Below are 26,144 nucleotides of genomic sequence, written 5' to 3'. Positions count from 1 at the left end.
GGCAACGACGGTTTATTTTCGTGAGTTTTTTTTTTTTTCGCAAGTTACTGACTTTCTCCGTAATTTTCACTTGGTTCATGAATCCGAGAACTCTATTATAGAAAGTCTTAAGGAATTTAGGTAGAATTACATTGGTGCTTTTGATATTAAAGGTGCATTTTTTTTTCTACATAATTTAAAGTTGGTCTCTATACATGGGAGGTTCATCCTTCGTAGGTACTCTATACATATGCAGGTATGAATAGATGAATAATAAATGAATGAGTAATCTAGGTTAGGCAAGGTTCAGGTGTGTCGTGTGTAGTATCGGTAGCTTCTGTGTATCAGTGGATCAGTATAGGGCTGTATAAGGCAACGCACCTCTGTCAGCTACACAGCACCACAACACACATTATAAGTAACTATGCAAAACCTGTCCTGAACACTATAATGATCCACACCTGTCTGTCACACTGTACACCTGCGTCAAAAACTTGCATGAAAAACCCGCACCCAGAGTATTATGTAACGGCTTAGTGTAGGACCATTATACAGTTATACAGGTGCATGAGATACCTGTATACACACACACACACACACACACACACACACACACACACACACACACACACACACACACACACACACACACACACACACACACACACACACACACACACACACACACACATACACAGATTGATAGATAGACATTGATAGATAGACAGATAGATAGATTTTTTGATTGATTGATTGATTGGGAGAGAGAGAGAGAGAGAGAGAGAGAGAGAGAGAGAGAGAGAGAGAGAGAGAGAGAGAGAGAGAGAGAGAGAGAGAGAGAGAGAGAGAGAGAGAGAGAGAGAGAGAGAATCACTACCTCTGAGTCTTACTAGAAAAAAATATTTCAATCATATACAAAACTTATTTATACCTCACCTGTTATTTTTTGCAGGTACGTCCTCTCTTGTCTGTCTTGCTTACTCTCACTCCTCCAGGTAAGAACTGCACTCTCTTACCTGTTCCTTACGTTTAGACATGTATTCCATTAAACTAAAAGCTAAGAATCAACTCAAGATTTAACCTGAATACCTGGACGCAAACGTATTGATCTTCGTTGGTAGTAATCCTTATCTTGAGAGAGTAATCTGTTCCTCCAATGTATCTGTGTGTAATCTCTGTGTTTTGGGAATTGCTGACATTTTAGGGAGTGATACGCGTTTCTGGTATAACAATCTTTTGGGAAGTAATGTATATTTTTGGTATAATCATCTTTCTTTCGCGTGTTCATTTACTTGTTTGGAAAGTAATCTATTTTCAGTGATGACAATGTTCACTTTTGGGAAGTGGTTTGACTCTCATGGTTACCCCCTCGTGGTTATGTAGGAACGATGTGTTTCTTTATTCTCTTTTTCATTATTCTTCTTTACTCCCTTGTTTCTTATTTTTTTCTTTCAACTTTTTCTTTTAATTTCCTATTCATTGTGTTTACTCTTTTTTTATTATACTTCTTTCTTGGTTCATGAGAGAGAGAGAGAGAGAGAGAGAGAGAGAGAGAGAGAGAGAGAGAGAGAGAGAGAGAGAGAGAGAGAGAGAGAAACTAGTTACGTAAGGAAACAATATTTTTAAGTGATGAAATATAGAACAGATTTTTACCTTTACTGTGTGTGTGTGTGTGTGTGTGTGTGTGTGTGTGTGTGTGTGTGTGTGTGTGTGTGTGTGTGTGTGTGTGTGTGTGTGTGTGTGTGTGTGTGCGCGCGTGAGCGCGCGCGCCCTCGCTCATTCATGCACTCATCCTCTCTTCCTTAATCGATTCTCCTCATCACCTGCAGCTCCCCGTCTCCCTCATTAGTGGCTTAAACATTAATTCGCCAGACGAGCCTTCATTATAAGAGAGAGAGAGAGAGAGAGAGAGAGAGAGAGAGAGAGAGAGAGAGAGAGAGAGAGAGAGAGAGAGAGAGAGAGAGAGAGAGAGAGAGAGATGACGTCCAACTTTTGATGTTAATGTGAAGAATTAAAGTGAGGGGGAAAAAAGCCAGTACCTGGAAACTAAGTGGAATTATCGCTTTTATCTCCTTTCTTTCTTTTTTCTTTAATCCTTTATCTCCTTTCGTAATAATTTATTGCATTACGTCCTGATTAATCCTTTGTTGATCCTTGATTTGTTCCTTTGCATCATTTTCCTTTGTCGTCTTAGATTCTTTTTACCTTCGCCATTTTTCACACCTTCTCTCTTATTGTTTTGTATTTAAACTTTCAACAATTTCTCGCGTCATGTTTGCATTTTGCCTATTCCCTCTTGCTTTAGTATTTATATATATTTTATTATGCCCCTAGCTAGTGATAGTAGAGAGAGAGAGAGAGAGAGAGAGAGAGAGAGAGAGAGAGAGAGAGAGAGAGAGAGAGAGAGAGAGAGAGAGAGAGAGAGAGCCAGTTGTACATTTCAAGCTTAACTTACACAAATAACGTAACATGCGAACAGCTTTGCGTGGACCAGTTTAACGGAGAAATATGTGAGTGTTTTTAAGGCGCTTTAAGAGTATAGAAGAGGAGCGAAAGAGTAAACACGCTGATTCCTCTTCTGGGAGCATGGAGGCTTAACTTTTACTGCTCGAGTCGCTCATTGGTAACATTCAGAGCGTTAAGAAAATATGTTTGCATGGAGAAGGACAAAAAAGAGAATAGGTAGTTAGTTTCTCTCTTTTTTTTTTGTAAGCTACGGTTATTAAAGGGACTGCAGTAGAAAATAAATATCAGAAAAGTTGTAGGTAGTTATAGGAAGAATTATGTAGCAGTTTGGAGTTGAGAGAGAGAGAGAGAGAGAGAGAGAGAGAGAGAGAGAGAGAGAGAGAGAGAGAGAGAGAGAGAGAGAGAGAGAGAGAGAGAATCTTTCCCAGATAAACCCAAACTCCCGACAGCTTTATACCGGCGGAGATAAAGTGGTGTGTAACTCATCTTAAATTGGGAGATTGCTGTCCGGGTTAATAAATCATTGCATACATACACCGCTGTCATCTTTTTACTTGCCACACGAACTCCTTGTTAATTGGGTGGCCCCTGACTTACTGAGGGAGTGAAGGAGCTCTTGGTCTGGCGTTGAGGAGGTGCAGAGGCGACAGAAGGCGGGATGATAGCAAGTCACGCTGAGTTACTACTGCAGGAGGCGTGGCGGGTGAGGGATGGTGCAGGGGAGGATAGGCCAGGTGTGAAGTGTGGGCGGTAATGATACAAGTGATAATGGAGAGGGTGAGGAATGTGTGTGATGAAGGTGATGGGTGAGGGGGAGTGGAAGAGAGAGAGAGAGAGAGAGAGAGAGAGAGAGAGAGAGAGAGAGAGAGAGAGAGAGAGAGAGAGAGAGAGAGAGAGAGAGAGAGAGAGAGAGAGAGAGAGAGAGAGAGACTTTGCAGTCTTTGAATATACACAAAGATATGCACAGTACAATTAACTGAGTTGTAATTTTTCTCGTTCTTTTCTTTCAGTTATTCTTTCTTTCCTTCTTTGTTTCTACTGCATGATGAAAGGATAAAAGAGAAACATCTCTCTCTCTCTCTCTCTCTCTCTCTCTCTCTCTCTCTCTCTCTCTCTCTCTCTCTCTCTCTCTCTCTCTCTCTCTCTCTCTCTCTCTCTCTCTGGATTTCACACTTTCTTTAAATAGCCTCACATCCTCCATTAATATACAGGTGTTTTCACTAATCCTTTACCTGTCCCCCATAACTCGTAGCTAACGTACCTTAAGAACTAGTTACCGGGAGCCTCAGCTGATGTAAGTCAAGTAATACGTAACAGGTAACCACCCACCACTAAAGGATCTACCTGCCTGTCTTCATCTATCTACTAACGTACCTATTGTTATCATAATTATACCTGGTGCATTAACCCGCTGTTCGATTACCTATATTTATCTATCAATATCTACCTTAGTTCATCTTCTTATCGTTAAATACCACAATGTGTTCTATCTCCATCTATTTATTGGCATTATCGTATCACCTATTCTGCTATATATATCCCCACAACATTATATTCTCTTATATCCACCTTGTCTTATTTTGTCCATCTATCCAGTTTTTAATGTTATCCAGTACTCTTCTCAGTGGTCTGGAGTGGCAAGATGGCCGCCGTTCTCACTTACTGATCTTTATCATTGGTGGGGCGTCCTCGAGGGTAGCGTGGAGGGCATTGCATTATCTGGGACTGTCTGAGGGCATCGTTATCTGTGCCTGCGTGTCATGGCTTCAGGAGCAGCTGTGTGAAGCGGGGGAACGAGGAGGAGGGTGGGCTGAGAACGGGTTAAGGAAGGAGGAAGGAGAGGAGGACGAGAAAGTAGAAAAGGAAGAGGAGTATTGGATTAAGACGTGATATGAAAGGAGGAGGACGAGGAAGTAGAAGAGAAAGAATAGGAGGATGGGATGATGACCGGATAAAGAAGGAGGATGAAGAGGAGAAGGAGGGGAGGGTGAGAAAGTAAATATTGAAAATTAGGATATGAAAGTAAAAATAATGAAGAAGGAAGGGGGAGGAGGAGGAGGAGGAGGAAGTAAATGAAGCTGAGAGAAAGAGACAGGGAAAAAAAGAGGGAGAGGAGGAGTAACTGCAAATGGACGAAGAAAAAATTATTATGGCAGAGTCAAGCAGTATTGCAACTCCTACTAACTTTCTCCTTTGTGACGGTAAATAGACAGGCTGGCTGACAGAGGGACAGATAAACATATAGGCAGACAGACAGATAAGCGGATGGGAGACAGCAACACCAGGGAGGCAGAAGAAGAAGAGAAAAAGAGAGAGGGAAAAAAGGAGACGTACACGAGTAATTTACCTGACAGCATCGTGGGGTCAGCGCATTATGAGTGATAACAGGTAATCTTGTGATGCTGCGATGTGATAAGCAAAGGTGTGAAGGTATTAAAGGTGAAAGAACGTGTGTGGGAGGGTTGGTCACTGTCGTATTTCCTTACCTACCACCATAATATACTTCTCTCATCTCATCGTAACTTTCTCTTTAGTATACCACTTTTCTATACGTTCCTCGCACCACCATCCTCTTTACTGTCTTTATTTTTCATACTATACCTCCCTTTCCCCTCTATTCTCTCTATAGTCTTTCTCTTTCTACTGTTTTTGCTTCCTCCCATCCTCCCTGTCACTTTTTTGTATACTATATCTCTGTGTTTTCTCTTCCCTGCTCTCCCTCTTTCTCCCTCAGTCAGATATACTCATCACGTTTTGCTCTCCTGGTGTATCCCCTTGTTATGTTAATTCAAGGGGTCTGGGACATCATATCTACATTGCAGATTCACCTTTTGTATGGCGTTAATAGCACAGCTTCAGGGATCTCTCTTAACTCTGACACCAAAAACAGTACATTTTCTACTGCGTATCTTATTTTTCCCCGAGCAAATTTCTCCCTCTAAAGACATGACTTGCTGGGGTTTGGTCTTATTTTCCGTGCGTCAGTATCTCTCTGCGGTATCTGTGTCTCTCCCTGTCTGTCTCCGCAGTGGGGCGTGTCGTTGTTGTCACCTGTCAGTATTTTTGCTCCGTCTTGCGTTGGCTTATCCCCGTCCCTTCGTTAATGTACAAGAGCCGGTGTTAGGGAGAATTAACAGCGTAACTTTCCGACTACAAACAGCGGTGCCTTGTAATCAGTTTTACAGCAGTGGGCGTAGCATCCTTTCTTCCCATTAGTGTGAGGGGAAAGAAACGTGTTTGTGTACTGGCGGAGCGGGAGGCGAGGCAGGGAAGTAGCTTAAGTTGTTTGTGCTGGAGAGTCACGAGGCGTTTAGTGTGGAGAGAGAGAGAGAGAGAGAGAGAGAGAGAGAGAGAGAGAGAGAGAGAGAGAGAGAGAGAGAGAGAGAGAGAGAGAGAGAGAGTATGAGTCTTTGTGTATGTAATTTTTGGTTTAAGAATGGGAGAAGCGAGTTTTGGGTACACACACACACACACACACACACACACACACACACACACACACACACACACACACACACACACACACACACACACACACACACACACACACACATACACACACACATTCATATTCATGCAGCACAATGTTTCCTAATTGTTGCATAATTATGGCAGTTTGTAATGCTGATACCGTCATGAGTAGCGGCGGAAGGCAACAGAGGTCACTTGACACTTCAAAACTCGCCACTTATTGCTACGTCAGGTCGTTCACATAGGTTACGTTGAATCCAGTCTTGTCACTTTTCATCTCACTTACTTCTCCTAGTAACGTCCTGGATTCACAAGATAAGGCGGCGTTTATCAGCAAAAATGTCCTAAAAAAGTCCTTGGGAGCGCCACAAACTCCATGACAAGTGTGTGTGTCTGTGTGTGTGTGTGCTGGCGGGGGAGGCGGTTGTCTCCTGACCTGGACGACCTTCGGATGTAGTGGCTTTTTACACGATTGTCCGCGATTTATGTCCGGCAATAAATAGTCACATGTCCCGCAAAAAGCCCATTCTCTAAAATTATTGTGTCATTTTGGGGGAAAACTTACCCAAGCGAGTCTGAGCCAGCGAACTTCCCCGTGGCCGCGTGATGGAAGGCGCGGTAGATTCCCCAAAAGTAAGTTATAATGCAGATCCTGAAGGCAGACGCGGGTTCCCCCCATGATGTTTTCTTCGAATCACACACACACACACACACACACACACACACACACACACACACACACACACACACACACACACACACACACACACACACACACACACACACACCAGTAGATTGTAATCACTCGCAGCGACAGATTAACGAAGTCATTTAGATATTTCCAGACACGAGGCGAGGTTGGGTTTTGACTTTTTTCTTCCTTTCTTTAAATGGAGGAGGGAAAAAAGTTGTGAATGTGGTTGCTGATGGAGGTGGGTGACCTGTGTGGTGGCGCCGCGACATGGGTGGTTGTTGGGGAAGCGGGGGTGGAAGAGGAGGAGGAGGAGGAGGAGGAGGAGGAGGAGGAGGAGGAGGAGGAGGAGGAGGAGGAGGAAGAAGAAGAAGAAGAAGAAGAAGAAGAAGAAGAAGAAGAAGAAGAAGAAGAAGAAGAAGAAGGAGGAGGAGGAGGAAGAAGAAGAAGAAGAAGAAGAAGAAGAAGAAGAAGAAGAAGAAGAGGAAGGAGGAGAAGAAGAAGAAGAAGAAGAAGAAGAAGAGGAGGAGGAGGAGGAGGAGGAGGAGGAGGAGGAGGAGGAGGAGGAGGAGGAGGAGGAGGAGGAGGAGGAGGAGGATGGAACGGATGGTTTAGCTAACGAGACAAGTATTAGAAGGAGAAATAGTAATAGTGATGTAGAGAGAGAGAGAGAGAGAGAGAGAGAGAGAGAGAGAGAGAGAGAGAGAGAGAGAGAGAGAGAGAGAGAGAGAGAGATGTGTTACAAGTGAACACATGGCTGTAAAAAATCAACCTTAAGGTAGATAAACACACTTGCAACATTCAGCTCCTCTTCTAAATTGACTCATAAAAAAGATAAATGCAAAGAAAAAAAGAACAAGAAAATCCTGAGTCAGTGAAGAGAGAGAGAGAGAGAGAGAGAGAGAGAGAGAGAGAGAGAGAGAGAGAGAGAGAGAGAGAGAGAGAGAGAGAGAGAGAACCAGCATGTAAGGTGATAAAACAAACAAGCCTATTCAAGAGAGAGAGAGAGAGAGAGAGAGAGAGAGAGAGAGAGAGAGAGAGAGAGAGAGAGAGAGAGACCCACACCACCAGGTAATGTTGCCGTAGACAGGTGTTCCGGAGATAAATAGTGATACATTGCCGTGTACACCAGGTAAAAGGAACACTTACCTAGCCCCTACACAGGTATGGGCGCCTATATGAGTGGGGAGGACACCTGTACCTGTGCTAGAGACACCTGTAACACCTTTAATATCTTGTTTTATCGCAGGTAGATAACTTTTAACTCGTGTTCCTGACGTTGATTATAACATGTGTAGGTTTGCTGTGTTTTTGGGGTCTCTCTCTCTCTCTCTCTCTCTCTCTCTCTCTCTCTCTCTCTCTCTCTCTCTCTCTCTCTCTCTCTCTCTCTTGTGCGTTTTCTTCCAAGTTTCATGAGTTTTCTTTGTTTCCTTTATTCTTTCCTTGTCTTCATTCTTTGTCTTCTTTCCTTGTCTAAATTTCTTCCTCATTTCCTTACTTCCACGTTCTATCTTTTGTATTTTCCTTATTCTTTATTTTTAAGTCTTATTTTTTTGCCCGCCTTCGTTCATTTCCTTCACGTCATTGTCTTCATTCCTTCCTGTTCTTACTTCGTGTTAGATCCTTGTCTTTATTCCATCTTTTCCTCTCGTAATATTCCTCCGCGTGTCTGACTTCGTGTTTGACTTGCTTATTCCTTTCCGGTCTCCCTCTTCACTTATCTCTCTTTCTCTCTTCCGCGGCTTTCACCCTTTTTCATATCCATATTTCATCACCTTCCGCCGCTCAACAGAAGGGTCGTCCACTCAGCAGTCACGACTCAGCCTCCCTCTGCTCTCTCTCAGACACAAAATGACCTGCGAATGACCTCTTGAATGACCTCTTGTTCCTAGCCACGCCCCGCCCCTCCCGTGCCTCCCTTGGTCTCCCATCTGTGTGTTTCAGAGGTCACCCACTGTCTCTTGGTATCTTTATTTGGGGGTCTCTTACTCAGTCTGTCTTGGTGTTCTTGTGGTCTCCTTCCCAGTGATGGTAAGTCAATCCGTTTATTTATTCGTCATTTGTTTGGGTTCTTCATTAAGATAAACTGCTTAAATTTCTTTTCTTTCTTTCTTCCATTCTTTCTTTCTTTCTTTATTCTTGTTCTTGTTCTTGTTCTTCTTTTTCTTTTTGTTGTTGTTGTTGTTGTTGTTGTTGTTGTTGTTGTTGTTGTTATTATTATTATTATTAATCTCCAATTTATCCCCCTGCATATTTTGCTTATACATCTCTTTTTATCTTCATGTTCCTCCTCCTCTTCTCTTACACCTTCCTTCATCCGCCCCTGGCATGCTACCCTTGCGTGCCTTACCCAGCTTTCTTTTGCACCTACTCCTTAATTCCTCATCCTTGCCTTTCCTTATCCCTTCATTCGATCCCTATACATCACTCATCCATACCTTTCCATCGCTCGCCTCCATTCACCTCTTCCATCTTACTCATCCTTACCTCATCCATCTCTCCTTTGCATCTTTCCCCTGTACCTTACTCACCCAACCTCACCTATCATATAGTTATCCCATCCCTATACTTTTATCACCCATATCTTACCTCTTCTTTATGCCTGTCCATCGTTGGCACCTCAGTGGGCCTTTTTTTTTTTTTTTTTTTCCCTCGGCCAGTGCCTCTCTTACATGAAAAACAACAATAATAACTATCTTTCCCATCCGTTCTTTCGTTCCCTAGACCTCATGTTCCCCTACCTCACCTTCACCTTTTCTTTATACCTATCCATCGCTGTCCATCTTTTCCATCCCTTCTCTCGTCCCCTATACCTTACTCATCCCTACCTCACCTATCTTCTTCCCCTTACACCTCCTCGGCTGTCACGCCACACCGCCGCCTGTTGCACCGCCCCGCACTACACAGGCTCAGTAATCCGTCACTGCACACCGCTGGGAGGGGGAGAAGGGGAGAAGGATGGCCACATGCAAATTGAGGAACCTATAAGGACTCTTTGACCGTGCCTCTCCCGTCGACTCTGCACGCCATGAGTTGAAGGAAGCCGAGGAAGTTAAGGAAGCCGCCTCCGCCTTCCCTGGTTACTGTACATGACCTTGAAGGAGAGTTCCGTCATCCTGTGTCATGTAAACGTGTGCAGGATGTAGGATTTGTTAGGATTTTAGCTTTGGAAATGGAATATGATAGAATTTCAGGATACTTTTTTTTTCTTTTGTTAGTTTGGAAATAGAGAAGAATTTTAGGATTGTTTGGTCTTAGGAGGATCTTGGGAATGTGTACATTTACGGTAGGATTTTGAGATGAGCAGGATTTTAATGCAGTTTGGGTTTTGAAAATATGTCCTTTGTGTGATATGAAGTTGATTCGGCTGTAGAATTTCGAGGATGATTTTATAGGTCTCTCTCTCTCTCTCTCTCTCTCTCTCTCTCTCTCTCTCTCTCTCTCTCTCTCTCTCTCTCTCTCTCTCTCTCTCTCTCTCTCTCTCTCTCTCTCTCTCTCTCTCTCTCTCTCTCTCCATTAATGATTACCTCACAAGATATCTCAGTGGAGTCACCGTTTTGTGTTTACTTTTCCTTTTTTCTTTTTTTTTCTTTTTTTTTTTCGTAAGATGATTCACGCCTTTCCTTTCCTGTTTTTTTCTTCCTTCTCATCGCCACCTGCTGTAAAATTAAGATGTACGTAAGCCCTGCCCACCTCTCCATTCCCTGCACATCCTTCACTTTTTTTATTCCTTTCCTTTTCTCCATTCCATTCCCTTATTTTTCGTCTTTTCCACGTCTTCATCTTCTTAGAATTCCTCAGTTATCACTGCTTTCTTCTTTTTATTTCTCTCCTCCTAATCCTTAGTCCTTTTCTTTCACTCTTTACTTTTTTGCATTCGTTTACTTCCTGAATTTTGTATCTTTTGTTCTTCCTCTTTCTCTTCTCTCTTCGTGCATCATTGTGGGTGCTTTCTCTTTTCTCTTATTCCCTCCGTCTTTTCTCCATCTTTTTCTAACTTTATTCTTCTTATGTGAATTCCTCACTTCTTTTACCCTCTCGCCCCGCCGCGGCTTCTAGTGTCCAGCTGTTCACTCACCCGCGGCCAAACAGATGGTGCCGCAAAATCATGACTTCCAGGGCCATTAAAGTGAAGCTCCTCATGCTAAAGTCTCGCCTGAAGCGCCGCGTAAATCCCTGATGCTAGAAAATATGCGTAAATGTTTATAAGTAAAGATGTAAAGGCTGGTCGTGTTGCGTGTAAGTGCGTGTGTTGACGGGAGAAGGAAGGTGATGTTAACATGACTGATGACATGATTGAGCTGCACCTTCCGCCCCGCCTGTACCCTCGTCCCTCGCCCTGCACGGCCTGGCCACCCCTGCGCCATCCCTGGGACACCCCTGGCCACCCCTCGCCCGACACGCAAACACACCACTGCCTTACCTGCCGCGGGTTTCCAAGCATCTCCCTGAACAAACTTTGGTCCTGAATTCACTCAGTGTTTAACTTTCTTTTTGGTGTGACGCTGAAAAACGTGGCATCTTTATATACATAATACATAAGGAAATGGAAAAAGTGCTTCCCTATCATGGTTTTGACATTCTCTCTCCCTTCCTCTCCCACCCCTCCCTCTCTCTCTCTTCTTTTCCTTCGTGTTTATTCACAAACGTTGAAAGACGACACGCGCCCTCCCACACGTCACTCACCCATGACACTCTCCCACGCCCTCCCTTATCCTTCACAGGCACCTTATTCTTTCCTTCGCCCTCCTCTCCCTTCCCTTCCTTTTCTTCCTCACCTCCACCTCAGTCTCCTTTTCTCCCTCTCTCCCTTTCTGGCCCGTAACCCTTTGAGTCTTCCTTCTGGCGTAACGAAAATGATTATGAAGGTGTCATGTATGCAGAGGTGACGCTGTGTGTGTGTGTGTGTGTGTGTGTGTGTGTGTGTGTGTGTGTGTGTGTGTGTGTGTCGTTAGGTAGGGTGTGGCGGACCGGTTTCATGTGGAGAGGGACAGTTGAGAGATGTATATCCTCCTCCTCCTCCTCCTGCTCCTCCACGCTCGGTAGGAGCGGCAGGACAATTACAGGATATAATAGTCTCTCAGCAAGCACAGCGTAAACGGCGACGTGACCAACACCTGACGAAGGAAATAGAAAACGGAGCGTAGGATATCACTTTCCAGAGAGAGAGAGAGAGAGAGAGAGAGAGAGAGAGAGAGAGAGAGAGAGAATCAGGTAAAGGTACAATCCTGAATGACACTTGCCGCTGCTCCCGCCTTGCTGTCGCTGCCTTGAAAGAAAAGCAAGGGCGGGATCGAAGCACGTGACCCGGGTAGCCAATCACCTGAATGGGCGAAGCAGGAACGAGAGATTCACCGCCACGATAAGCCAGGCGTTGATGGAGCGTCGGCACACCCACACAGGAGGAGGCGAGGACGGGGACGCTGCGCAGAGTAAATGCAAGGTTAAAAATGATGTGAAAGAAAGGCATAGGAAAAAAACGACTCACGCTACACGAACGCTAGATGTACTTGTCGCTGGTTACATGGCAGGGAGGTAAATTATAGAGAACTGCAGGAGAGAGAGAGAGAGAGAGAGAGAGAGAGAGAGAGAGAGAGAGAGAGAGAGAGAGAGAGAGAGAGAGAGAGAGAGAGAGAGATTTTCACAAGCTTATACATTCAGCGTTGGAATTATACCCAGCATCTCCACACCTCATGTTTTTTCCTGATTTAACGCGTCGCTCATTATGAAAGCTTGACAAAGACGAACAGTGCAAGGCTTACTTTTTCTGATTACCAACGTAGCGGTAACACCTGAGTTGCCTTGTGTCACCTGTAATCTACCTATCATTCTCCACCTTTACTCCTCCCCGCTCAAGCATTTTTCCTGACCATTCCTCCTTTCCTTCCCTTCAGTTTCTCCTTTCTTGAGTATTATCGTAAGTAGTGTGTCCGAGTCGCGTGTCCTCTGCAGGTGATCCGTAGTGCAGGTGATGGTCAATGAAAGACTCGCTTCTCTGTCGCGGTGGGGACATTATTGGACACCTGAGCAAACGTGAGGTGAATATTATCTGATTCCTTGGGGTTTTCTCGCCACGTGTGTCCCGAAGATTTGCATATGGTACTGAAAATGTTTGGAGAGAGAGAGAGAGAGAGAGAGAGAGAGAGAGAGAGAGAGAGAGAGAGAGAGAGAGAGAGAGAGAGAGAGAGAGAGAGATTGATACTGATAACATTTATTTGGCCTTTATGCACATACACGTCAAAAATAAATATATTCTCTTTGGCCGGGTTCATTGAGCCAAGGCTCTAGTTAGGACTGATGATTACAAATGGAAATGTTGAGGTTGTCGTAGCAGGCCGCATTATGAGACAAAACTAACAATGTAATAAATAAAAAAAAGAATATACATTTTAAAGACAAATATCATATACTTATACCTATCATAAATATGTGTTTGAACAATGAATCCAGGAATTTATTACCAAATGTTGTAAATCAGTAAGCTATAATACACCAAATACAATTACATAAAAAGTGAGCACGGGAACAATACCTACACTGTCTACATATATACATACGAAAAAAATATAGAAACCTATAGAATACACAGAACATACACACAAGTATTATACATCACATATGGTTTTCAAGCAGCTTTTTCTTTCAATTAATTTTGAAGATGTTTCAATTATTGTGGGATCGGAGAGAGAGAGAGAGAGAGAGAGAGAGAGAGAGAGAGAGAGAGAGAGAGAGAGAGAGAGAGAGAGAGAGAGAGAGAGAGAGAGAGAGAGAGGGGGCGGTAAAGCATGGTCGTGAAAGTAAACACACACACACACACACACACACACACACACACACACACACACACACACACACACAGTTGAGTTACGTCCATGCCGTCTCATATAGGGACGCGAAGGACACTTACAAATATAGTTGTTGGTGTACACTTTCCTCCTCATTTTTCTCTTCACTTTATCTCTCCATTTCCACACCGCTAATCTCTCTCTCTCTCTCTCTCTCTCTCTCTCTCTCTCTCTCTCTCTCTCTCTCTCTCTCTCTCTCTCTCTCTCTCTCTCTCTCTCTCTCTCTCTCTCTCTCTCTCTCTCTCTCTCTGAAACATGCTTTACCTGTCACATAAATGTAATTCCATTTTGACCTAGAGAGAGAGAGAGAGAGAGAGAGAGAGAGAGAGAGAGAGAGAGAGAGAGAGAGAGAGAGAGAGCTGACTGGTCCGATATCCAATCTAAATATAGTGGAAAAGAAAAAAAAAGTCAGTGTGGAAATAGTCGAATGAGGAAACAACAAATATAAGGGCAATAAATCAGGACACAGCTGGATGAGGAAACAGGTGAGAGAGAATTTACAGATACACGTAAAGAATATACTTAGGTAAGGAGGCTGAATTGTAAGCTGCGCACAGGTAAAGAAGTTCGATAAAGTGGAATTTAGAGTAAGCAATACAAAGGTGCAGACAAGACTACGTAGATGAAACAATTAACACAGGTGATCTACAGGTCCTTGTAAAGAGGGAACTATGTGGCCATTTGATGCTGAGTGGGTTGCTGGCTGAGGTGGATGGGTAGATGAGGGGATGTGGTTGAGTGAATGGCTGAATCCGGCTGAGTATGTTGGTGTATGATTGGATGAACGTGTTTGTTAACGTTTTGTTTGGGTCGGACTAGCGTGCTCCCTTCACTGAGTATGTAGTCGACACATTTGAGTCTAGAGGTGTGTGACCTAAACGTCCTGCGGCCTTTATGGAGTGAGAGCTTTCTGACTTGATGCTCACCAGATTTGAGGGCCTTGTGACCTGAGCTTCTTCTACCTCAGTACCAGATGACTGTAATGCTTGTAACATGAGCAGGTACTGTGGGTGATGTTTTTTCTTCAGGAACGAACAAGCAGCTGCGTTCCCCCGATATCGTTTATTTATCAGTAGGAGTCATTATCTTGTTATCTGGCGGTGTTATTGCCTCTCGCAGCGATGCATTGTGTGTCCTCTCATCCCGTGCGCCTCTCTGTGATGCATGTGTTGTTTTGTAATACATGGTGAGTAATGGTGTTTTGATGACGGCGATGTAATATTGCTGCTGTGTGCATGTGTTAACTGATTATTATTATTGTTATTAATAATAATGATAATAACAATAATAAATTATTATTATTATTATTATTATTATTATTATTATTATCATTATTATCATTATTATTATTATTATTATTTCCTGATGCTGGTGTTGTTTTTGCTGTTGCTGTTGCTTCACTTTCATCTTTTTTTTTTCACTCATTGTTGTTATTATAGTAAACACACATCTCGTTTTTCTTTGTTGTGCTCGTCGTCGTCCTCCTTTATTATTCCTATTATTATTATCATTATTTCTTCTTCATAAGTTGTCTTTATGTTCAATTAAATTTGAAGCTTTATATTTTCAGGCAGTAGACGTGTCCTTAGCCAGGTAACTCCCCTTGACCCACCTGTCCACACTGTAAACCTACTTGTTAACTCTGCCCACAGCCTGCGTTTAGATGCACTCGTACAATAAAATACTTTACTGATGGCACTGATAAAGCAAAACATTAAATTAAACAATGAAGCTCGGTAGGCAGCCACCTGACATCACATCCCTTTTACGAACCCCACTAGTTACCTGCACGGATCACACCTGTAATTAAATGCACCTGAAACTGACTAGCACAGGTGAGGCAACATATGAGAGGATGAAGCAAGCAATCATCGGTCAGCGCCAACACCTTAACGAAGCTTTGTCGGTACTGCAGCAAATGTGTCAAAATTACACGCTTCGTTATATTCGTTCAGAGGCTTTACTCACCTGCCACCCGCGACCACAGCGAACACTAGCCGACCAATGCGAGCACCCCGGGAGCACAGGAGGCGAGACTATGAATGCTAATGTACCAAGGAGAAAAGATTGAGAACGATATACAATAGGAGTGTTCTGCAGGCGAGGGGGAGAAAGGGAAGAAGAAAAGAATGAGGAGATGAGAAGTAGGAGTGGGTGGTGTAGGAGTCATTACAGCTGGCAGCTCCTCTCAGACAGGTGTCAAGAGAGAAATTATAGGCCACGTAATGGCTATAATTCTTCCAAGAAAAAATGGGATTGTAAGTGGTGGTGGTATCGTGTGAAAATTTGTGGCTCGCAGGCAGGAGTGAGGCGGGAGACGTGGAGAGGAGGGAGTGTGATGCTGGGAGAGGGAGTGAAGGGTGTGGATGGATGAGTCGCGGCATACTCCACCTGGACTTGTGTACTAAAGTGGGGATTCTTTTTTTTCTTGCTGTGATGCGTCTGTTGTTATTGTTTTAACTTTTCCTAGTTGTTTTCTTCGTGAAATTTTATATGGTACTGTTTTCATGTATATTTTTACTGTTTTTTTTTGTCTTATTGTGTTTGGTTTTGTTGCCAATATTGTTATATTATCTTCTTCTTCTTCTTCTTCTTCTTCTTCTTCTTCTTCTTCTTCTTCTTCTTCTTCTTCTTCTATAAAAAACTTGACATGTTTTTCTCCTCGGGATAACGAAGGTGGATTCTCTCTCTCTCTCTCTCTCTCTCTCTCTCTCTCTCTCTCTCTCTCTCTCTCTCTCTCTCTCTCTCTCTCTCTCTCTCTCTCTCTCTCTCTCTCTCTCTCTCTCTCTTTTTTCCCCTCGCCGGTCATTCCCCTTTTCATTAACCATTACTGCGCCTCGTAATATATTCACCGTTGAGTCTTGTTTATTAATGCCTTTGTCCTTAATCGTCGCGAATGAATTAATTTTTTCCCCCTCGATCTTTTCTCTGAATTAATCGCTCGGGTTGTAGAGACCAATTAACCTTTGTGACCTCGACTCGGTGTTTGTCACCTGTGCTGATAAATTTCGAGAACGTGTGTATTTCAGTGTGTGTGTGTGTGTGTGTGTGTGTGTGTGTGTGTGTGTGTGTGTGTGTGTGTGTGTGTGTGTGTGTGTGTGTGTGTGTGTGTGTGTGTGCGTGCGTGCGCGCGCGCTCTTGTATGTGTCTAGAAATGTTTGTACACACACACACACACACACACACACACACACACACACACACACACACACACATGGTTCTGCATATAAAAGAAAGTTGAATTAGCATTTACATAGAAATGTCAATGAAAATCGCTGTATTATAAAATTTATTTACTGAACTTAAATCAAATCCTCTTATTAGTAATTACTATTATTTCTTTATTGTACACCTGTTCGTTCATTCTTTTCTTTAATTCCTTTGTCTCTATCTCTTACATTCACTGTCTACATATTTCCCCTTATTTTCTTGTCTTTTCTTATATGCTCTTCTTTCTTCACTCTTTTTATTTTGCGAAGTTCTTTCTTTCCCTTCTCTCCTTTCTGTTTCACCAAAATTCCTTCTCCCATTCTATCTTAATCACAAATCTTTCCCTTTTACTTTCCATGTATCTCACAAAGGTCTTCTTCTTGTCGTTTAACAGTTCACAGTTTATTAAAGAAAAGATGGATGTAAAAGGATTGTGGCGGGGATACAGAGAAAGCAAAAATACAGAACTTCAGCATACCTCTATAACCATTAACGTCTTCCATCCACCTCTCATATTCTTCCACCTGCGTTGCACCTATGAGCGTCTCCCATCCACCTCACCCATTCTTCCATATGTGTTCCACTTCTGAGCATCTCCCATCCACCTCATCCATTGTTCCACTTGTCTTCCACTTCTGAGCATCTCCCATCCACCTCATCCATTGTTCCACTTGTCTTCCACCTGTGAGTATCTCCCATCCACCTCACCAATTATTCCACCTGTATTCCATCTGTGAGTGTGTCCCATCCACCTCACCCATTGTTCCACCTGTGTTCCACCTGTGAGCGTCTCCCTTCACGCGCAGGGCATCACTCCGCCAGGTGAGGGCGAAGCGTGACACAGCCATTAGCGCCTCTAACTAACCCTTTGTAATGTGAAAATCTGACGTGTTTTCTCCAGTCGTGTTAATTTTCGTTCTCTTTTTTTTCACTCATACTTTCCTTTTTTTTTATGTATGTTTGTGTGTGCGTTTACCTTTTGACTTATTTGTATGTGTACGAGATTGATTCACACTCGTATTCTTTCATCTATTGTTATATTATCGTGTTTATTTCTTTATTTTCGTTTCCCTGGTAATGCATTCCACTGATTTACGTATTACCGTACTTGAAGAACTGTATCTCTGTGCATCTGTATCTTCTCTTTTGTTAAGATTCACGTTGTGTCATCTGTGTGTGTGTGTGTGTGTGTGTGTGTGTGTGTGTGTGTGTGGTCCAGCTTATCTCCTGTGTACGTTCTCAGGTCACGTTGTATCGCTATAAATCAGTTTTAATTATCGCAGCACCATTAGTCGCATGACCATACACCTCTCCACCTGTGATGGATTACCTGAAGACTCACCATGGGACCTTGAGCACCTGAAGGAGGGACGGAAGGTAAAGGCACGGAAGGCTTAGAACAGGTATTATATCTCAATTAGTAGACACACCTTTGCCTTCACTTTTAAGATACGTTCATATCTGGGGTACGTGTGTAAGGTGAAGAGTTTACACGAGTTCTATCTGTGTACGTGTGGAGAAAAAACGCGCATAGGAGGTGTAATATCTGTAGACGCGCAGACGTTTCTTGTTTGCGCGCGGAATAAATCAAAAGAGGCGGAGATTGAATGTTAATAGGTGTCATTTTTCACACACACACACACACACACACACACACACACACACACACACACACACACACACACACACACACACACACACACACACACACACACACACACACACACACACACACAATGATAGGCATGATATATGACTCACAAACTCTCCTCTGACGCACTACACACTTGTTTTTGTAACCACTGGTGCCTCATGGGGCGGGGAGGCTGCGCAGTGGTGAGCGGCGGCGGCACTAAAGGGGAAGAGAAAACGACATGGAAAAGGAACGGGAATAAAAAAAGAAAGTTGGACCGTAAAAAAGGGTGAAGGAAAGATCAGTAACGAGGAGAAGGACGAGGAAAATAAAACTGAGGGAAAAATACGAAAGGGGAGCAAGAGATAAATTATGGAAGAGAAGGAGAGCGACGGAAATGGAAAATACGTGAAAAGGGAACAAAGGCATAAAACGAGAAAAATGACAAACAAAAACAAATTGAAAAATAAGAATGATATATGATAAAATTGAAGATGAAGGATGAAAATGTAGTGTTAAAATTCAGAGAGAGAGAGAGAGAGAGAGAGAGAGAGAGAGAGAGAGAGAGAGAGAGAGAGAGAGAGAGAGAGAGAGAGAGAGAGAGAGAGAGAGAGAGACTATGTGTATCAGCGTACGTACTGAAGTGTGAGGATAACAATGATTAATGAAACTCCACTGTTATCATTTACCCGGGGTCTTGCTGCCTCATTTGAATACGGAACCGACTCGCCACGCAGCAGGTAAAGGTAATGAGCAGGTGCCAACACTGAGTTACCGCCAGGTGTGTCTGTTTCAAGCGAGGGGTGTCTGATGGAGGCTGCGAGGGTGGCGGTGATATGTGGCGCATGAAAGTAATGTGATAGTGTGTTGTGCTGGTGTGGTTGGAGGCATTGTAGTAGTAGTAGTAGTAGTAGTAGTAGTAGTAGTAGTAGTAGTAGTAGTAGTAGTTGTAGTAGTAGTAGTAGTAATAGTGACACTTTTTACCTAATCTGATTTAAAGTTATGGATTTAAAAGCAATGATTATTTCATATGATTTGTTCAGAATAATCTCGATATCCACCAGCTCATTAGCCACAGGAATCAGGATGAAGCAATCTCTCTCTCTCTCTCTCTCTCTCTCTCTCTCTCTCTCTCTCTCTCTCTCTCTCTCTCTCTCTCTCTCTCTCTCTCTCTCTCTCTCTCTCTCTCTCTCTCTCCCTCCAGGAACATGATCGGGTTTCCGGGAGTAAGTCATCTTCTTACTACGGAAAAAAAAAAAAAAAAAAATTATAGCGGAATTCCAGGAAAGTGTAGGGGGAGGAAGTGGAGGAGGAGGAGGAGGAGGAGGAGGAGGAGGAGGAGGAGGAGGAGGAGGAGGAGGAGGAAGACCGTCGCAGTCTGGAAACTGCCACTCAGGCCTCCACTCGCCCAAGCGGAGAGTGGATCGGCCTGGTGGATGAGTGGATGAGTGACACGTGCCGGCAGGAACATGATAGGCCTTGTTTTTGTTAAGTGTTGATCCTCCTCTGTTTACGTCACGAAGAAAAAAGGGTGTTTTTTTTTTTTTTTTTGTGTGTGTGTGTGTGTAGGATGTTTTTATTTGGCATTTGGTATTTCTTTTTTATTTTAAGTCACTTTTCCGTCACCGGGAAGAAGGGCAATAGTTATTTTCGTGTACGATATATATATATATATATATATATATATATATATATATATATATATATATATATATATATATATATATATATATATATATATATATATATATATATATATATATATATTGCAATATTTACATATTGCCTGTCTTCATTTTACTTCACGTTAAAGAAATAAGAAGTTTGTTTCCTCTAAAATAATGATTTTTGCTCTGTATTTCATTTTCTGTGTTTTTATGTAATAATTATCAATCAATATTTTCCTACATTCTTTCATTATTGCTGCGATGTAGCGTGCCTCGATAGCGCAGTAGGCAGCGCGTGAGTCTCATAATCTCAAGGTCGTGAGTTCGATCCTCACTCGGGGCAGAATTATTTTTACTTTCTATTTTCGCCGCAACAATGCCAGCCTGGCACGCGGCTGCCAGTCCACGCCACCTCGCCTGCCACCGTGATCCTAGACGTGGCTGTAGCATTGCTGCAGGGCCCGAGGTGTGTGGCGGTTGCGTGTGTTATTGGTGGTGTCGAGATGCAAAATAAATATGAACCTGCCCCGAGTGAGGATCGAACTCACGACCTTGAGATTATGAGACTCACGCGCTGCCTACTGCGCCATCGAGGCTGTGAAAGGACAAGGAAAGCATCTTGAAGAGAGGATCCATAGAAAAATACAAAGAAAATATTCACCCATACAGAAAATGGTATACATGTACAACACTGTGCCGGTAAGATATCTATGTACATGAAAAAAAAAACGCTTTATTAAGTGTAAAAGTTTCTAACGATAGTGATGCTGTTAAGGAAAGAAGAAAATCTTCATCACATTAACAGATGAATTACCTTTACGCACTTCCGTGGAAAAAAAATACGACTGCCTTATGTCTGTCTTATGTAATGCTTGTAATTGTGAGGTAATTCGATTGATAACCCCCTAAAAAAAATACGGTAGATATCCGTAAAGAGGAAAACATCAAGGGGAAAGGTGGGCCTTTCATTGTTATATATATATATATATATATATATATATATATATATATATATATATATATATATATATATATATATATATATATATATATATATATATATGTGTATATATATGTGTGTGTGTGTGTGTGTGTGTGTATGTGTGTGTATGTGTGTATTTTTTTTTCCTTTCATTTTTTATTTGTTTTTCTGCAGTATGGTTGATGCGAATTATTAGGTTAGTGGAGGAATGCTCTCTCTCTCTCTCTCTCTCTCTCTCTCTCTCTCTCTCTCTCTCTCTCTCTCTCTCTCTCTCTCTCTCTCTCTCTCTCTCTCTCTCTCTCTCTCTCGTTATCTTTGTTTTCCTCCCAACAGTCACCGAGGCCCCGCCCAGCTTATCTAGGTTTCCCGTGTGAGTCTAGGCAGCGTGGGTGTGGGTTGCGGTCTTCACCACGCCCACGACAGCCACGCCCTAACCACCCGCTCCTCTAGTGTTGCGAGGGATTTCATGCATGGTTTTCTCTTTTCGGCTTTTCTTTATTATTCGTCTCTGGAAAATATCTGTAATTACCTTTAATTAACGCACGACATAATTACCTCCTTTGTTCACGACTCTGACTCGCCGCTTTCTTCTTTATTAACTTGTTACAGCGTCGTGTGTCTCTTCTTTTTTTATTCCATGGAGTCTAATGAATAGCTCAATCAAATTCTTCTTTCTTCCTTTGTTTTCATGAGGCTACAGATGACTCAGCAGCTCCAGCATCATATTCACTCCCTCGCTCCTTCCCTCTCCCTCCTTCATTCTCCGTGTTTCTCTCTCCCTTTCCTCTTTCCTCGTCCTCGCTTTCCCTCCGCCAGTTCACGATCACCTGAGCTCTGCGTCACGTATCGTTTCTCGGTATTCCTCTTTTCTTTCTTTTTTTTTTTTTTTCGTAGGATGATAAAAGAATCCTCACAATTTCGCTTCGAGACTCAAAAGTTTCTCTATAAGACCGAAACGTTCCCGTGAAGGAGGCGAGAGCGCGGCACGGTTCGCCTTGGGTCCGAGAAGGAATCAAGCACTAAATTCCGAAGCATCCTGTGTCGTAAAATTCATGGGTGTAATATCCGATGATGCAGGGGAATAAAAAAATAAATGTAGAGGGTAATGTTTGTAAAGAATGAATGTCTAGAGTAATGAGCATCCCAAAATGTTATATGTTGGCTAGTGAGTAAAATTTTAGCCTTATCGCTGCTAACGTTGGACGGAATTAATGTTCTGGGTAATGAGTGTTCAGAAGAAACTTGTTTTTGGCACTGAGTTTTCCTTAAGATGATGAGTGTTCTCCTTTCCAGTATAGTGAATATCTACATAGAAAGTGTACTCTTCCCTCCCCAACCCCCACCCGGTTGAAAAAAATAAAATAAAATAAAATAAATAAATAATAATAATAAAATAAAAAAAAAGAATAAAAAAGAAAACCCAAATAGTGACTCAGTAGTGACTCGTAAAATAGTGAATTTCCAGATAGTGAACATTCCTCGAAAAAAAAAAGTTAGGCAAATGATGCTAAAACAATAAATTTAGAAAAAAATGCCCATGATAGTTTCGACTCAATAAGAAAAAATGTTAGGCAGTCGGTGTTTGTCATTGATGTCAGAGGTAGAGGGTGTTCGCCTCGGTGTTCCCTCAGCCCAGCATGAGCATAAGCAGCAGCAGGAGGCTCCCTAACGTGGCCATCAAAGGCAAGCGCTCCTCACCCCCCGCTGCACTCTCTCGATGACAGATTCAAGAGGGAGCGTTTTGAGTCCATTAGTAATGCAGCGTGGAACTTGTAGTGTTGTATGAGGTGACGGCTTCTCCTGCTCTTACACCTCTCTCTCTCTCTCTCTCTCTCTCTCTCTCTCTCTCTCTCTCTCTCTCTCTCTCTCTCTCTCTCTCTCTCTCTCTGACACATATTATTGACATGTCAAATAAGAAAATTAACATATCAAATTAGATGCTTAATTGACCAGAGCACACACACACACACACACACACACACACACACACACACACACACACACACACACACACACACACACACACACACACACACACACACACACACACACACACACACACACACACACACAACGTAATCCTTCACTAACAAGATGAACAGCCCCTCCGCCCCCCGCCACTCTTGCTTCACGTTGCCGTAATGCTGTGTGCTGCCCTGACGGAGGAAACAAGCTTAAAAACCTCCCCTTTTTTTCATCATTTTCCTTCATTTCCGAGTAAAGTAATTTCATACGAGTCTAAATGGAGGGAAAAAAAGGAAAAGAAAACTAGGTCTCCTTGTCTCTTTCATCTCTAGCCACTTTGAGCACCTTGAATGTTAACAAGGCTCAGTTTTGGGAAGTTTACATGGTGAGGTTCAAGGAAAGTTAAGGTCATGGTGGAAGGAGCAACGCCCCCTCCTCGCCCCCTCCTCGCGGCACAAGTGAGAAATTAACATGAGAAAGGAGTCTGTCTGCACTGCGAGGTCATGAAGCGCTACGTGTGTCTGGTTAACGGCGCCTTTTTTTTTTTTTTCATTTATTCAGAACAGCTTTTTAAAGGGTGCGCGTAGGTAAGAGGCTTCTCATTGTCGGTAATTTAAGAACAGGTGTTAGTCTTCAGGTGAGGGTCTGGCGTGAATGTTGCGGCACGTGTTCCCTTCATTTCATTTCATCTACTGTCATTCTCTTCAGGCGTTTTTCATCTTCTTAGTGTGAATATGAAATTGTCGTCTTACTTTAAAGGGGACAGACTGAATGAACATAGATCTCTCTCTCTCTCTCTCTCTCTCTCTCTCTCTCTCTCTCTCTCTCTCTCTCTCTCTCTCTCTCTCTCTCTCTCTCTCTCTCTCTCTCTCTCTCTCTCTCTCTCTCTCTCTCTCTCTGGGGAAGTATGTGGTAAAAATCTCTCTCTCTCTCTCTCTCTCTCTCTCTCTCTCTCTCTCTCTCTCTCTCTCTCTCTCTCTCTCTCTCTCTCTCTCTCTCTCTCTCTCTCTCTCTCTGGGGAAGTATGTGGTAAAAATCTCTCTCTCTCTCTCTCTCTCTCTCTCTCTCTCTCTCTCTCTCTCTCTCTCTCTCTCTCTCTCTCTCTCTGGAGAAGTATGCGGTAAAAATGCACTTTAAATCGTTTAAACACTTTTAAACACTTAACACTTCTTGGAAAGCGAAGAATTTAGATCCTTAACGAGAATGTATGTCAGAGAGAGAGAGAGAGAGAGAGAGAGAGAGAGAGAGAGAGAGAGAGAGAGAGAGAGAGAGAGAGAGACGCGGGGGCGGTGAGCAACATGGGAGTGAGTGACAGCCATCGGAGGAGCTCCTGTTAGGAACCTTTCGTGTGGCCAACGCCTCCATTAAAACAATTATGGATCACCCGCGCCGCGCCCTGCCTGCCCCGGCGCCGCGCCCCGCACGCCTCCCAGACACTAATTGTGAAGTCTTCTCCTTTCCCGATTGACTGGAAAGAATTATCGCGGGTGGACTGACTTCGATGGGAGGAGAGAGGCGTGTTCTTGCTTTGCCTGATTGATCGTTGAAGCGGGAGTGACTTGGGAGCTTAGACAAGGCTTGAGTGTTGAAAAAGTCGTGTTACATTACATGGGAAGGCTTGTGTGTAGGTGTTGCTGTGGGAACATTGACCTGGCGAAGATTAAAAAGGCTCTCTAGCTTAAAGAGCTATATTTGTTTTAAGAAAAAGCTTATATGGGTTTCTAAAGATGTGAAGGTGTTGTCTGAACCGTGAGACTTAGGTATCAGGAGTGTAAGGGCGATGTTTTTTGGCGAGGGGTAAGGTTGCTAATAGATTTTGGTGATGGGAAAGTGGTTCTGTGAAGAAGGTGGTGGGTGTGTGTGGGTGTTGTTATGGTAATGGGGTGTAGAGGTGTTGCGGGGTGTGGAGAGATGATGAAGGGTGCAGGAGGAAGGTGGTGGGGTGGAAGATGTAGGAATGTAAAAAACTAAGGTGTATGAGTGGATAGGGTGTGGTGTAGGAGAGGGTGGTCGTGTGGCGGGATGTTTATGTGGATAGTGAGGAAGGCAATATGGAATCTGTGTGAATGTGTAGGTGGAGGTGGAATGTAACCTTTACCTGCTGACCATCAATGAAGGGAATCTCGTCAGCGGAGCGCCAGTGATGAAACCCTCGCGAATTGCTCAACTGTATTTCACACCTCACTTCAGCCTGTGTCGCACCGTCCATCGCCTGACCGTCACTCGATCCATTCACACATTGCCCGGTCACTTATCCCAGGTATTCATCAATTCACCTAATGGTCTACCTGTGGATTTTACTTGGCGTTAAAGTGTTATGCTGGATAGTGAACCTGCACTAATGGCACCATCAGTTATCAAAGCAGAGTAGCATCGTGTTCCGTGCCATTTTTAACTTGTGGCATGTTGTTGGATTAAAAAAAACTATCACAAGTTATTTCTCCCCGATGGCGTGCAATTAATCTCGATGCATAACAGCGATTGAATAACAAAAAAAAAAAAACAATAAAAATATAATACTGGTGCCGAGAGTTGCAGTGTTGTTGCGTTATCGTGATATCGACGAGAGAGTGAAACAACACTGCGTATTTTGCGTCTCCTTTCCCTTCTTAAATTACAGCGCGGCCAGTGTCTCCTTTTGATGTCAGTGCGAGTAGATGTGTAGGTGTAGCGGCTTTAGCGTAGCGGGGAAGGGACTAGGAGGAGAAGTAGATGTGCTCAGAGTCATAAAAAAAAAATGAAAACTAAGTGTACCATCGCTTCCCTCCCTCTCATCTGGTCTTCTCGTAAAAAAAAAGGGCAGATAACCACACTGTTTTGGAGAGCTTAGATAATAGGTTTGAACTCCTCGGTAGTTTTAGGACAAGGAAAGCATGTTATTCCTCTCCTCAACACACTAGGCTTGAATGCGCTTTTCATGTTTTGTTGTTTGTAATATGATTGCTGCAAATTTGCTTCACACACTGCTTTTCCTGACATACCTACAAGTGTAAGGTAATAATTTTAGGTGCTCCTGTCACACACACACACACACACACACACACACACACACACACACACACACACACACACACACACACACACACACACACACACACACACACACACACACACACACACACACTCTCTCTCTCTCTCTCTCTCTCTCTCTCTCTCTCTCTCTCTCTCTCTCTCTCTCTCTCTCTCTCTCTCTCTCTCTCTCTCTCTCTCTCTCTCTCTCTCTCTCTCTCCAACA

The 26,144-nt window shown here is 43.2% G+C and overlaps 2 non-coding genes across 2 annotated transcripts; one reads left to right on the top strand and one right to left on the bottom strand.

Annotated features, from left to right (window-relative positions):
- The first annotated feature begins 20,232 nt into the window (after positions 1-20,232).
- On the top strand, positions 20,233-20,305 carry Trnam-cau (transfer RNA methionine (anticodon CAU)). Its single transcript has one exon. It is a non-coding gene; the product is annotated as a tRNA-Met (tRNA).
- A 180-nt stretch (positions 20,306-20,485) lies between these two features.
- On the bottom strand, positions 20,486-20,558 carry Trnam-cau (transfer RNA methionine (anticodon CAU)). Its single transcript has one exon. It is a non-coding gene; the product is annotated as a tRNA-Met (tRNA).
- Between the last annotated feature and the right edge of the window lie 5,586 nt (positions 20,559-26,144).

This window comes from Scylla paramamosain, chromosome 35 (genome assembly GCF_035594125.1).
Source record: "Scylla paramamosain isolate STU-SP2022 chromosome 35, ASM3559412v1, whole genome shotgun sequence".
NCBI lineage: Eukaryota > Metazoa > Arthropoda > Malacostraca > Decapoda > Portunidae > Scylla > Scylla paramamosain.
Note: the sequence above shows the minus strand (reverse complement) of the source record. Positions and strands in the feature narration are given on the sequence as shown.